Genomic DNA, 12156 nt, shown 5'->3' with positions numbered 1-12156 from the left:
AAAGGGTTTAATTACATTGTAGAATCTAACATTTTAGATTTGATTTTAGGCTAAATTTCACGTATTTCGTATTGTCCTTTATTTTAATACAATTTTTCAGGCGGTGTTCTTTGGCAAAAAAAGTAACGAGTTTTGTACTTAATGTTTTAAAATCTTACACGTTACATTCTTTGACGCTAACCAAGTTAATTTTTTTGTTAATATATGCTATGTTATTCCTATAAATTTTCAAAGATATATAAAAATAAGAGAAAAATGCCCGGATAGTCCCTGTGATTTCGTCTTTTTTCACCTATAGTCCCCAACTTTCTAAAATTACCTGAATAGTCCCCAAGTTTTCAATTTTTGTTCCCGGATAGTCCCTGGCGCGGATGGGGGTTAGTTTTCTCAGTTAAGTTAGTGTGAATTGACAAAAATACCCTTATTTGTAATTTTGTTTGTAGCATTAAAATCTAACCCTTCTTCTCCAATCAACCTTACATCACTGTTGCTTCTCAAAATTTCTTACATTCACCGGAATTCATGGCTTCCTCTTTGCTCCGCCGCACAACCTCCCTCCTCCGTTTCCGTCCACCGCCTCTCTCTGCATATCGTCTCCACAACACACGTCAGCACTCGGTGAACAACACCATAGCCACCAACATCAACTAAAACCACCACCACCCTCCACCGGAGAACCACCTCCACCGCCACCGCCACCATCACCACTCAGCCACCACCACCATCACCATTTCCAAAACCACCAAACTGCTACTGCAAGAAACAATAATAGGGCCCCGTCAATACTCGTAGGTGACGATGACGATTATGATTTTGAAACCCAAACAGTAGTCTGAAGATCGGGATTCCGTTCTGAAATTGATGCGGCTCCGGCGAGGATCTATTTCATTGAGGTCAAAGCTTTAAAGTCGTTGCCCTCAGCCCTTGTTGCTGGTGTCGTGTCGTGCTGCTGCTGCTGTATATTTTGTTATTGGATCTGATGCAAAATTGACACTTGCTATTTATCAGTTGTCTTCCTCACCTAACAGTACTCTAAACAACACTAGGATTTATACCAACATTCATTGTATCTTCATAATTTATAAGAATTGTGTGTTGATTTAATGGAGTTGCTGATGATGAAGAAGAGGTGAGGTTGGGGGTGGAGGGAAAGTTTTTTTTAATTACCTCTGTGATGGTGGAGGGTGGAGGAGGGTGATGGTGGGTGGAGGTTGAAGATGAAGTGTGGTGGTGGGGTTTTATAAATAAAAATGAAGAAGATGCCCGGATAGTCCCTGTGGTTTGGCCTTTTAAGGAAAGGGTATTTTTGACATTTCACACCATCTTAACAGAGAAAACAAACTGAAGTTAGACCCAGGGACTATCCGGGAACAAAAATTGAAAACTTGGGGACTATTCAGATAATTTTAGAAAGTTGGGGACTATAGGTGAAAAAAGACGAAACCACAGGGACTATCCAGGCATTTTTCTCTAAAAATAATCTATTAACTTCACATAAAATTATCTTTACATTTATATAAATAAATATTCTTTATATGGAGATATTAATAAATGATAAGACTTATAATCTATACTATATAATAAAAGAAACTTGTTTTGGGACACTTGTCATTCTCTCATTTAATTGATTAAAATTATTAATAATACTAAAAATAATAATATTTAATCTAAATTAATTACATATATTAGAAGTGATTTCTGCCAAAATCAAAACAAACCATAAAACCGAAACTCATGATGATAACTAACTTCACCAAAATATATTTACGTACTTTTGCCGCGTGACGACAAACTTTTTACCAAAAAATGTTGTTAGCCCAGGTACCGTTAAAGGCCTCACAAAGGAAAATCTCCCCTAACCCAAATTTTAGCACTGATAATCACAACAAAGCAGTGTTTTAAAAACCGGTAAATACCGGCCGGTTATACCGGTATTACCGTTTCCAGATGTAAATCCGGTACGAAACACCCCGGTAAATAAGTGAAACGGCATAAGGTTTGTACCGGCGGTAAAATCCGGTATACCGGTTTAAAACGTAATACCGGTATGGGCCATAGTTATTTTAGTTTGGGTTATTACTTATTTTTATTATATATGTTACTTATCTAACATAATTTTTATATATTATGATTATTCGTAACTAAAAGTTCTTATTTAATATTGTATGAAACGAAAATAGTTGATGTATTCAACACTCAAATGGCTTAAACATATCGTACACTTTCATTTAAAAGAGCTTGTTGGAAAATTGAATGATTTTCAATTATCTTTTGAATTATTTTTTATTATGGATTTACTTTTGGATCATCTTTTAATATGTAATCATGCATTTTTGGATTAACTTTTGAGTTGATGTTGTAATTTACGAAATTATTGAGGTAGCTAGTCAACCCGGTTGAACCGCTCGGTACAACCCGATTCAACCGGTTGAACCATTTTTTAGCCTAATCCGGTTTGATTTAAAAACCGGTTTTTAAAACATTGCAACAAAGTAATTTTGTAACTCTCAACTTTATGTTTGGGTGTTTGTACAACTTTTATGTAGTTATAGTCAGATGCTATTATAAAAAGTAATACAAATTCTTATTATTAATAATATTTAATCAAATCTAAAATCTAATCTAATATAAATTTTTATTATTAATAATATTTAATCAAATCTAATAAGAATTCATACGAATCCCAAAGTTGATATTAACTTTCAAATAATTAAAAAAAATCCGCCTAACATCACAAATGTTTCTGTTAAATTCGATTAATTAATTTGTTCAACAATCACTATTATCTTTATCATTCAGTACGGTTAACCAATTTATCATAATACAACCTCCCATCAATTCAATCATGTGATTTTTTAATCTTATATTAACTAAAGAGAAAAATGTCGGGATAGTCCCTGTGGTTTCGCCTTTTTTCACCTATAGTCCCCAACTTTCTAAAACTACCTGAATAGTCCCCAAGTTTTCATTTTTTGTTCCCGGATAGTCCCTGGGTCTAACTTCAGTTACCTTTCTCTGTTAAAATGATGTGAAATGACAAAAATACCCTTTCCTTAAAAGGCCAAACCATAGGGACTATCCGGGCATCTTATTCATTTTTATTTATAAAACCCCACCACCACACTTCATCTTCAACCTCCACCCACCATCACCCTCATCCACCCTCCACCATCAACCCGAGCCGGAACCGAACCAAGTTGCACCAAGACCTAAACTGAACCGAATCACCACTCAAGCCGGAGTCACCACCACTGCAACGAATTGAACAAAAATGACTAAAATGAAACTGACCGGAGGCTGAACCGAGTAAACTCAAAACTAAAACCTGAACCAAGACTAACCTGCACCGGAATCACTTGTCAGAAACTGAACCGAGACTCGAACTGGAACCGAACATTGAATCTGATCCGAGTAGAAACTGAACCTAGTATCAAACCGAGACACGAGCTGAGACTCCAAACCTGGACCGACGAGACCCTGAGTGGAACTAGATGAAACCAAAACTTGAAGCCCGTACGAACCAAAGCCGCCGCGAGCGGCGCTGCTGTTGCCGGAACGCCACCACCGTCTACCATCGTCGTCTCCATCGACTACCACTATCGACACCACCTGTAAATCACGTAAGGAACCAGAAAAGGGGTGGATCCAAAAGGATCTAATGAAAAACGAGATGAAGAAGATGACGAGTTCAAATGTTACCGGAGTGAACCTGTTGAAACGCGGCTGCCGGAGCTGAAAGTGTCATCCCCGCAGCTCGAATCGGAAAACCGATGCTGGAAAAGGTCTCGGGAGGTGCGGTTTAAGGGGGTACACCCTGGTTCCACCAGGAAAAACGGCCGAAAAACCCTGGTTCCACCGTGAGTCGCCAGACTTCCGCCAGAATTGGAGAGGGAGAGAGAGAGAGGGTGATGGTGGAGGGTGGAGGAGGGTGATGGTGGGTGGAGGTTGAAGATGAAGTGTGGTGGTGGGGTTTTATAAATAAAAAGAGAAAAATGCTCGGATAGTCCCTGTGGTTTGGCCTTTTAAGAAAATGGTATTTTTGTCATTTCACATCATTTTAACAGAGAAAAGTAACTGAAGTTAGACCCAGGGACTATCCGGGAACAAAAAATGAAAACTTGGGGACTATTCAGGTAGTTTTAGAAAGTTGGGGACTATAGGTGAAAAAAGGCGAAACCACAGAGACTATCCGGGCATTTTTCTCTTAACTAAATAAATAAAGATTAATATTCAATCTTATCCTACTTTAAATATTAAAAAATCCGTTAGTTCAGATTAATATTCAATCTTATCCTACTTTAAATATAAAAAAATCCGTTAGTTTTTTTAAATATATATTTTTTTATTATTTGGTATATAAAATCATATTTATTCAACCCATGTAATACACGGGGGTTTTTAAAAATATATTTTTTTTTATTTGGTAAACAATGTTACATTTATTCAACCCATACAATACATATGGTTCTTATATACATATAACTTATTTTATTATTTAATATATAAAATTAAATTTCTTCAACCTGTGCAATAAAGGAGACTTTTAAAGAGATAATGTTTTATTATTTAGTATATAAAATTTATTTATTCAACCCGTGTAATACACGGGGTTATAACCTAGTTAAAGATATTCATTAGATATAGATATTAACAAAATGAAAATGAAAAGACTAAAATTTAAATTCGTCTTATAATTAAACATGGGTGGGGTTCGGCTAGAAAGTCCGAATTTCCTAAAAAGTGTAAAAAGTCATAAAACACTCTAATTTCAGCCATAAAACACAACTAAAACCCACAAATAACAGAGTGGAAATTACTAAAACACCATATTCAAACCATAATAGTGCATAAAAACTTAAAACACACAATCGTAGAACTATGAATATAAAACACAACATGCTAATCAACATAAAACACAATAATATTTGTTATTCGCTAATCAGAGCCTCATCATCCAAAACACAAAACACAACCCACATATATGATGTATTATTAATCTTCATTTTGTTATTTGTGGGTTTTTGGTGTGTTTTATGGTTGACAATTTGATGTTTTATGACTTTCTACACTTTTTAGGAAATTTGGACTTTCTAGCCAACTCCTAGCCATAGAGTGGGGATCCTACGGAAAGTGTGTTTTTCCTAAAAAGTGTAAAAAGTCATAAAACACAATAATTTCAGGCATAAAACACACCTAAAACTCACAAATAATACAATGAATATTACTAAAACACCATATTCAAACTTTAATAGTCCATAAAAACTTCAAACACACCATCGTAGAACTATGAATATAAAACACACAATGCTAAACAACATAAAACACAGTAATATTTGTCATTCCATAATCAGAGCCTTAACATCTAAAACACAACACAAAACCCACATACATGATGTTTTAGTAATCTTCATCATATTATTTGTGGGTTTTTGGTGTGTTTTATGGTTGACATTATGGTGTTTCATGACTTTTTACACTTTTTAGGAAATTTGGACTTTCTGGCCAACTCCTAGCGATATATATATAAATATTAATAATGATAACACTAGAACAGACAACAAATTTAAATTCGTCATCTATACCTTTAAACGATATTTTATTCCTAGAAATTTTCAAATATATATAAAAATAACATATTAACTTCATATAAAATTATCTGCAAATTATATAAATACATTTGATTCTTCATTATTCTCCACCGGTTTTTTTTTTAATTCCTCTCATACTCCCTTATTTAAATCTATTATTCCTACATAATTTTGTGTGTTCTTTTAGCTAAGAAACATCTAAATAATCATATATCTCTTTATTCATGCATATTAAATTAGATCAGATATTAGTTGGTATATAATATATATATCCATATAATAAATACAAATGGATTGTTTGTCATATAGTAAAATCAATATATATTATTTAGTATAATGGCTTATTTATTAATATTAATTTCAGTGATTATTGCTATATAATTATTTTTTTTCTTTTTCGCTTATCTCTTATTTATTTAATATTTCTTTTCTTAACTATTTCTTTTGTTTTTCTACTTTTAATAATTATTTAATATTTCACTACTTCATCCACGTGTAACACACAAGTTTCTAACCTTGTAATAAATAAAAAAATAAAATAAAATGTTATAAAAACTATAAGCACATCAAAGTTCATTTAAATACATGTGTTTATTCAATCCGTGCAATGCATGGGTTATTAAAGATGTAAAATTTTTATTACGTAGTATATAAAATTAACACATAGGTTCTAACCTAGTAATATTATATAATGATTGATTATATAATCATAAACCAAGCCCCTTACCATTACACCCCTCATAACACATCACCTAAGTATCTTATTAGAACATGAGTCCCTACTTGACCTATATCAACACATGTAAAAATTGCCAAAGTTGAGATCAATAGCTTAAGAATAGAAGTGTAAAATCTACGCTAGCTTTTAGCAATTGAAAACACTGCTAACTTGCTAAGTTAATTTCAAGACTTGTTGGGAAAGAAAAAGATTAGAAGACAGTGGGATAGAAAAGGATGAAGAATAATAGTGAGAGATAAATACTATTAAAAGACTTAAGAATATGAATATTAACCATAAGACTATTTTTTATAGTTAGAACCACTTGCTACTTGTGTACTGTACTAAAAAAAATTATAAATAAATACATAACAAAATGTGGTTTCTAGTAAATTGTGTTATACCCCACCAACATTGATAGCCACACGGTCAACTCACTAAGTCAAACACGATATTCGTATTCGAGGTCAAGTAATGGTGATGGGTTTAAGAATAGTTCGACACCTGTTAACCAACTCATCAAAACCGAACCGTTAAAACAACATAAGCTGCCGATTTGATGACCGACTCAACCCGGTCAGTTTTGTGTTACGGGTAAAGGATCAGTGGCTAAGATAGCAGTGGATGGAAAGGTCTGTCAAGAGTCAGTGGATCAAGCAGCAGGGGATTGAGGGTTAGTTCACAACAGTGGATTGGGTAGAGAACGTCAGGGGTTAGCTAACAGTGGATTAGTCAACAGGGGTTAGTTAGCAGGGGTAGTTAGCAGTGGATTAGCAACAGAAGTTGTTAGTTAGTTAGACCGTTATAGGGGTAGTTAGTTAACAGTTGTAAGGTGGTTAGGAGTTGGGTTATAAAAGAGATGCGTTGTAATAGAATAGGGTATCTTGTGAAATAATAATCAGTTCCCCTCCTAAATTCTCTGTTAACCACCATTAACGTACTTTCGGAGCTTATTCGAACGTTGAGTTCCCTGAGCGTTAATAGAACTTGACCATTGTTAATCAATCTCAAGTTCATTCAATTTCAATCCTTATCATTGGTATCAGAGCTGTCTATCCTCGGACACTCTTGATTCAATTCAAACACGAACCCTAATTCAGCCAATTAGGGAAAATTTGCAGCATTCAATTTTGAATTCTGAATTCAATCATTGTTTCGGTTGAATTCCTTCATTTGACGTCCGTTTAATTCAATTCCCATTGATCTTTGTTCAGATCAATTTCCTAAATCAAAATGACGAAGAGACATGGTCATATTGATGCTGATGATGCTGAAAGCAGTCAGCAGATGAATAACAGAATCGATGAAAACACGAAAGCATTGGAAGAAATGAGAAATATGGTGACAGGGTTATCTTTACAGTTGACTCAAATGGTCAACAAGCAAGGCAATGGAAGAAACCATCAAAGACAAGAGTTGCAGAATGATGGAGAAGGGTTCAATTTTGCAGCAAGATTGACCAAGATTGAATTTCCTCGGTTTAAAGGGGATGATCTAACTTCATGGTTGTTTATGGTGGAACAATTCTTTCAGTTGGATAGAGTGTCGGATGAAACAAAGGTCAGATTGGCAGCCATTCATTTTGAGGAAAAAGCATTACAATGGTATCAATCTTTTACTGGTCAAAGAATTGAAGGTGAAGTTTTGACTTGGGTGGAATTGGTAGAAGCTTTGAAGGTCAGATTTGGGAAGTTGTTTGATGATCCTATGACTGATCTTAAGAACTTGAAACAAACCACTTCTGTTCAAGAGTATCATGACAAGTTTGATGCCATTATCAGCAGACTTCAACTGCCAATAGAGTATGCTCTGAGTTGTTTCATGGCGGGGTTAGAAGAGGAGATACAATTGCAGGTAAGAATGTTCAACCCTAAGAATATTCAAGAAGCCTTCTGTTTGGCTAAATTGCAAGAAGCCACTATCAAGGCTAAGAGGGGAAGGGTTGGGTTCAAGCCACCCATTCTACCTAACCCAAGTAACAATAAGCAACCAGTTTCCTTTAGTAAGTCAGTGGGTTTTGACTCAAAAAGGAATGTGATTAGGAAGACCTTGACCAAAAGTGAAATGGATGAAAGAAGGTCTAAGGGCTTGTGTTTCAACTGTGATGAGAAGTATTCACAAGAACATATATGCAAAGGTAACAGGAAACCTCAGCTGTATCACATAGAGGTTGAATAGGTAGAAGAAGAGGTTGAAGGGGAAGAGGATGAAGTGGTAATGGAGTGTGCTCAAATCTCAGTTAATGCAGTGGAAGGAAATGACAGGTATAAGTCCATTAGGGTTACGGGTCATTATGGAAAACATGAATTACAATTGTTAATGGATACTGGAAGTTCACATAATTTTCTAGATATTGCATTAGCCAAACAATTGGGGTGTAAGAGGGTTAAGGGCCCAGCTATGTTAGTAAAAGTGGCAAATGGTCATGAAGAAATTTGTGATCAAATGGTGAAAGGATTTTCTTGGGTCATGCAAGGAATTCAATTTACAGCGGATGTGTATGTAATGCCCTTGGGGGGTTGTGATTTGGTTTTGGGGGTTCAATGGTTTACAACCTTAGGAAGCATCAGGATGAATTATAATGATAGAACCATTGCTTTCAAGTTCAATGGTCAGAAAGTAGTTTTGAGGGGGCAATATGGGAGGAAATTTTCTCAAATTATTAAGGGAAGCTTGAAGAAAATGGAGCTACAGAGAGCTGAATTGTCTATGGTGCAGGTATGTACCATTGAAGGGTATAGTACAAATACTTCAATGGTACTGCAGAAAACTCAGCAATCCAAGGAACAACAGCAGTTACAGAAGCTGTTAGAGGATTTCAAGGATGTCTTCCAAGACTTAAAGTCTTTACCACCATCTAGAGGCCAGTATGATCATAGAATTCCATTGAAACAAGGAACTGATGGGGTGAATCTAAGACCTTATAGATATCCTGTTGTACAGAAAGATGTGATAGAAAAGATGACTAATGATTTGTTGGAACAAGGGGTAATTCGGTCCAGTACCAGTTCTTTTGCTTCACCAGTGGTTTTAGTCAAAAAGAAAGATGGTACATGGAGGATGTGTATATCAGAGCCGTCCCCGAGAACTCTCAAAAAAATTTAGGCCTCGGGCGACAAAAAAAATTTGGGCCCAAAATTGTGGTTGGGGAAATGAGTTAAAAAAAAACAAACCAATGATGTAGTCAAGAATTGAACTTGAGACCTTTGCATTATCCTAAGATGGTTTTTCCACTTCACCACCAACATTTTTTTGCATAATGAATAGATGCATGTATTAAATATATAATTAAGTATATATATAAAAGCTCATAGAAAGAAACCTTTCGGGCCCTTTAAAAATTTGGGCCTCGAGCGGCGGCACGGATTGGCCAGCCCAAGAGCCGGCCCTGGTGTATATAGACTATAGGAAGCTGAATCAAGCTACAATTCCTGATAGGTTTCCTATTCCCTTGGTGGAGGATTTGATGGATGAATTATATGGTACAAAATTCTTCTCTAAATTGGATCTCAAATCTGGATATCATCAGATTAGAATGGATGATGCAGACATTCATAAAACAACATTTAAAACTCATAATGGTCATTTTGAGTTTTTAGTTATGCCTTTTGGGCTGACTAATGCACCATCTACCTTCCAAGGTTTAATGAACCAGGTTTTTAAACAGTATCTGAGGAAGTATGTACTAGTTTTCTTTGATGATATATTGGTGTATAGTCCTTGTTGGGATACTCATTTATCTCATTTAAAAGATGTCCTATTGGTGTTAAGGCAACATCAGTTGGTAGCCAAAAGAAGCAAGTGTGAATTTGGAGCCACTAAGCTGGAGTATTTGGGTCATATAATATCTCAACAAGGAGTGGCAACTGATCCAGCAAAAGTATCTGCAATACAACAATGGCCTGTACCCGCCAACATCAAAGAATTGAGGGGATTTTTGGGACTCACTGGTTATTATAGAAGATTCGTGAAAGGGTATGGTAGCATCACCAAACCCTTAACTCAATTGCTTAAAAAGACTCATTTCAATGGTCTTCGGATGCTCAACATGCTTTTGAACATTTGATGGAGAGTATCTGTCAACCTCCTGTATTGGCATTACCAGATTTTAAAGAAACATTTGTGATGGAAACAGATGCATCAGGGTTCGGAATAGGTGTTGTTCTAATGCAAAAGGGTCATCCTATCGCTTATATCAGTAAGGCCTTGTCTCCAAGACATATGTCTTTGTCCACTTACGAGAGAGAATTGTTGGCCATCATATATGCTGTCCAAAAATGGCAGCCATATTTGGCTCATGCTCATTTTGTGATCAAGACAGACCAACATAGTCTGAAATATTTGTTGGATAGTAAGATTTCCACACCTTTCCAGCAGAGGTGGTTATCTAAATTGATGGGATTCAACTTTGAGATTATGTACAAGAAAGGTGTAGACAATAAGGTGGCTGATGCATTATCGAGGATGACTCATGGGGAAGTGTTGCAGTTAGCAGCATCATCTGTTCATACAGACATATGGGCAGCCATTAAAGACGGATGGTCTAATGATGGAGAGTTGTTAAAAATCATTCAAGACCTGCAACAGAATCCTATGTCTCATTGTCAATATAGCTGGTCCAATGGAGAATTAAGAAGAAAGGGTAAGTTGGTCATTAGTAATTCTGCAACTTTAAGGGAGCAAATATTGCAGTGGATGCATGCTTCAGTACAAGGAGGGCATTCTGGCATTCATGCTACAACTAGCAGAATTGCTAGAGTGTTTTATTGGCCAAAGTTACAAAAAGATGTGAAGACTTATGTCAAAAATTGTGTAGTTTGCCAGCAGTGTAAGTCAGAAACAGTAGCTTATCCTGGGATGTTACAACCTCTCCCAATTCCTCAAGGAGTATGGGAAGATATAGCAATGGATTTTATTGAGGGGCTGCCGAAATCCAAGGGTAAATATGTCATTTTGGTGGTGGTGGACAGGTTGAGCAAGGGGGCTCATTTTACTGCTTTGCACCATCCTTTTAATGCAGTTCATGTGGCTCAGCTATATTTGGATCACATATATCGGTTACATGGCCCTCCTAAATCAATTGTATCTGATCGAGACAAGGTGTTTGTCAGCAATTTCTGGAAGGAACTGTTGCTTCTGCAAGGGGTAGAACAGAAGATGTCTAGTTCATACCATCCTCACACAGATGGTCAAACGGAAGTGCTAAACAAATGTTTGGAAAGCTATTTGAGGTGTATGTGTTTTGAACAACCCCATGAGTGGGTTAATTGGTTACCACTGGCGGAATATTGGTATAATACCACCTATCAGTCAGCTATCAAGTGCACTCCATTTGAGGTCATATATGGTCAGCCTCCACCTATACATTTACCATACTTACCGGGAGAAAGTAATAACGAAGCAGTGGATAGAAGTTTAGTGGTCAGGGAGGAGGTGATTAATATTTTGAAGGACAATTTGATGAAGTCTCAACAAAGAATGAAGCAGTTGGCCGATGCTCATAGAACAGAAAGGAGCTTCAAAATTGGAGACTGGGTATATTTGAAGTTACAACACTACAGACAGCAGTCAGTGACTCAGAGGTCTAATCAAAAGTTGGCAGCTAAATATTTTGGACCATATTTGATTCTGTCCAAGGTAGGAGAGGTAGCGTACACTTTACAATTACCAGCAGGGTCTGCTATCCATCCTACCGTACATGTATCATTACTGAAAAAGTATTATGGTCCTGAGCCCAATTTACCAGCAGTGGTTAATGAAGGAGTTTTGCAAACTACTGATAAGGAACCTGAAAGCGTAGTGGATACTAGGGTTCTTAAAAAGTTCAATAGAATGTTGGTGCAATAGAAT

Source organism: Helianthus annuus, chromosome 2 (assembly GCF_002127325.2).
Source record: "Helianthus annuus cultivar XRQ/B chromosome 2, HanXRQr2.0-SUNRISE, whole genome shotgun sequence".
Taxonomy (NCBI): domain Eukaryota; kingdom Viridiplantae; phylum Streptophyta; class Magnoliopsida; order Asterales; family Asteraceae; genus Helianthus; species Helianthus annuus.
This window is presented reverse-complemented; position numbering follows the sequence as displayed.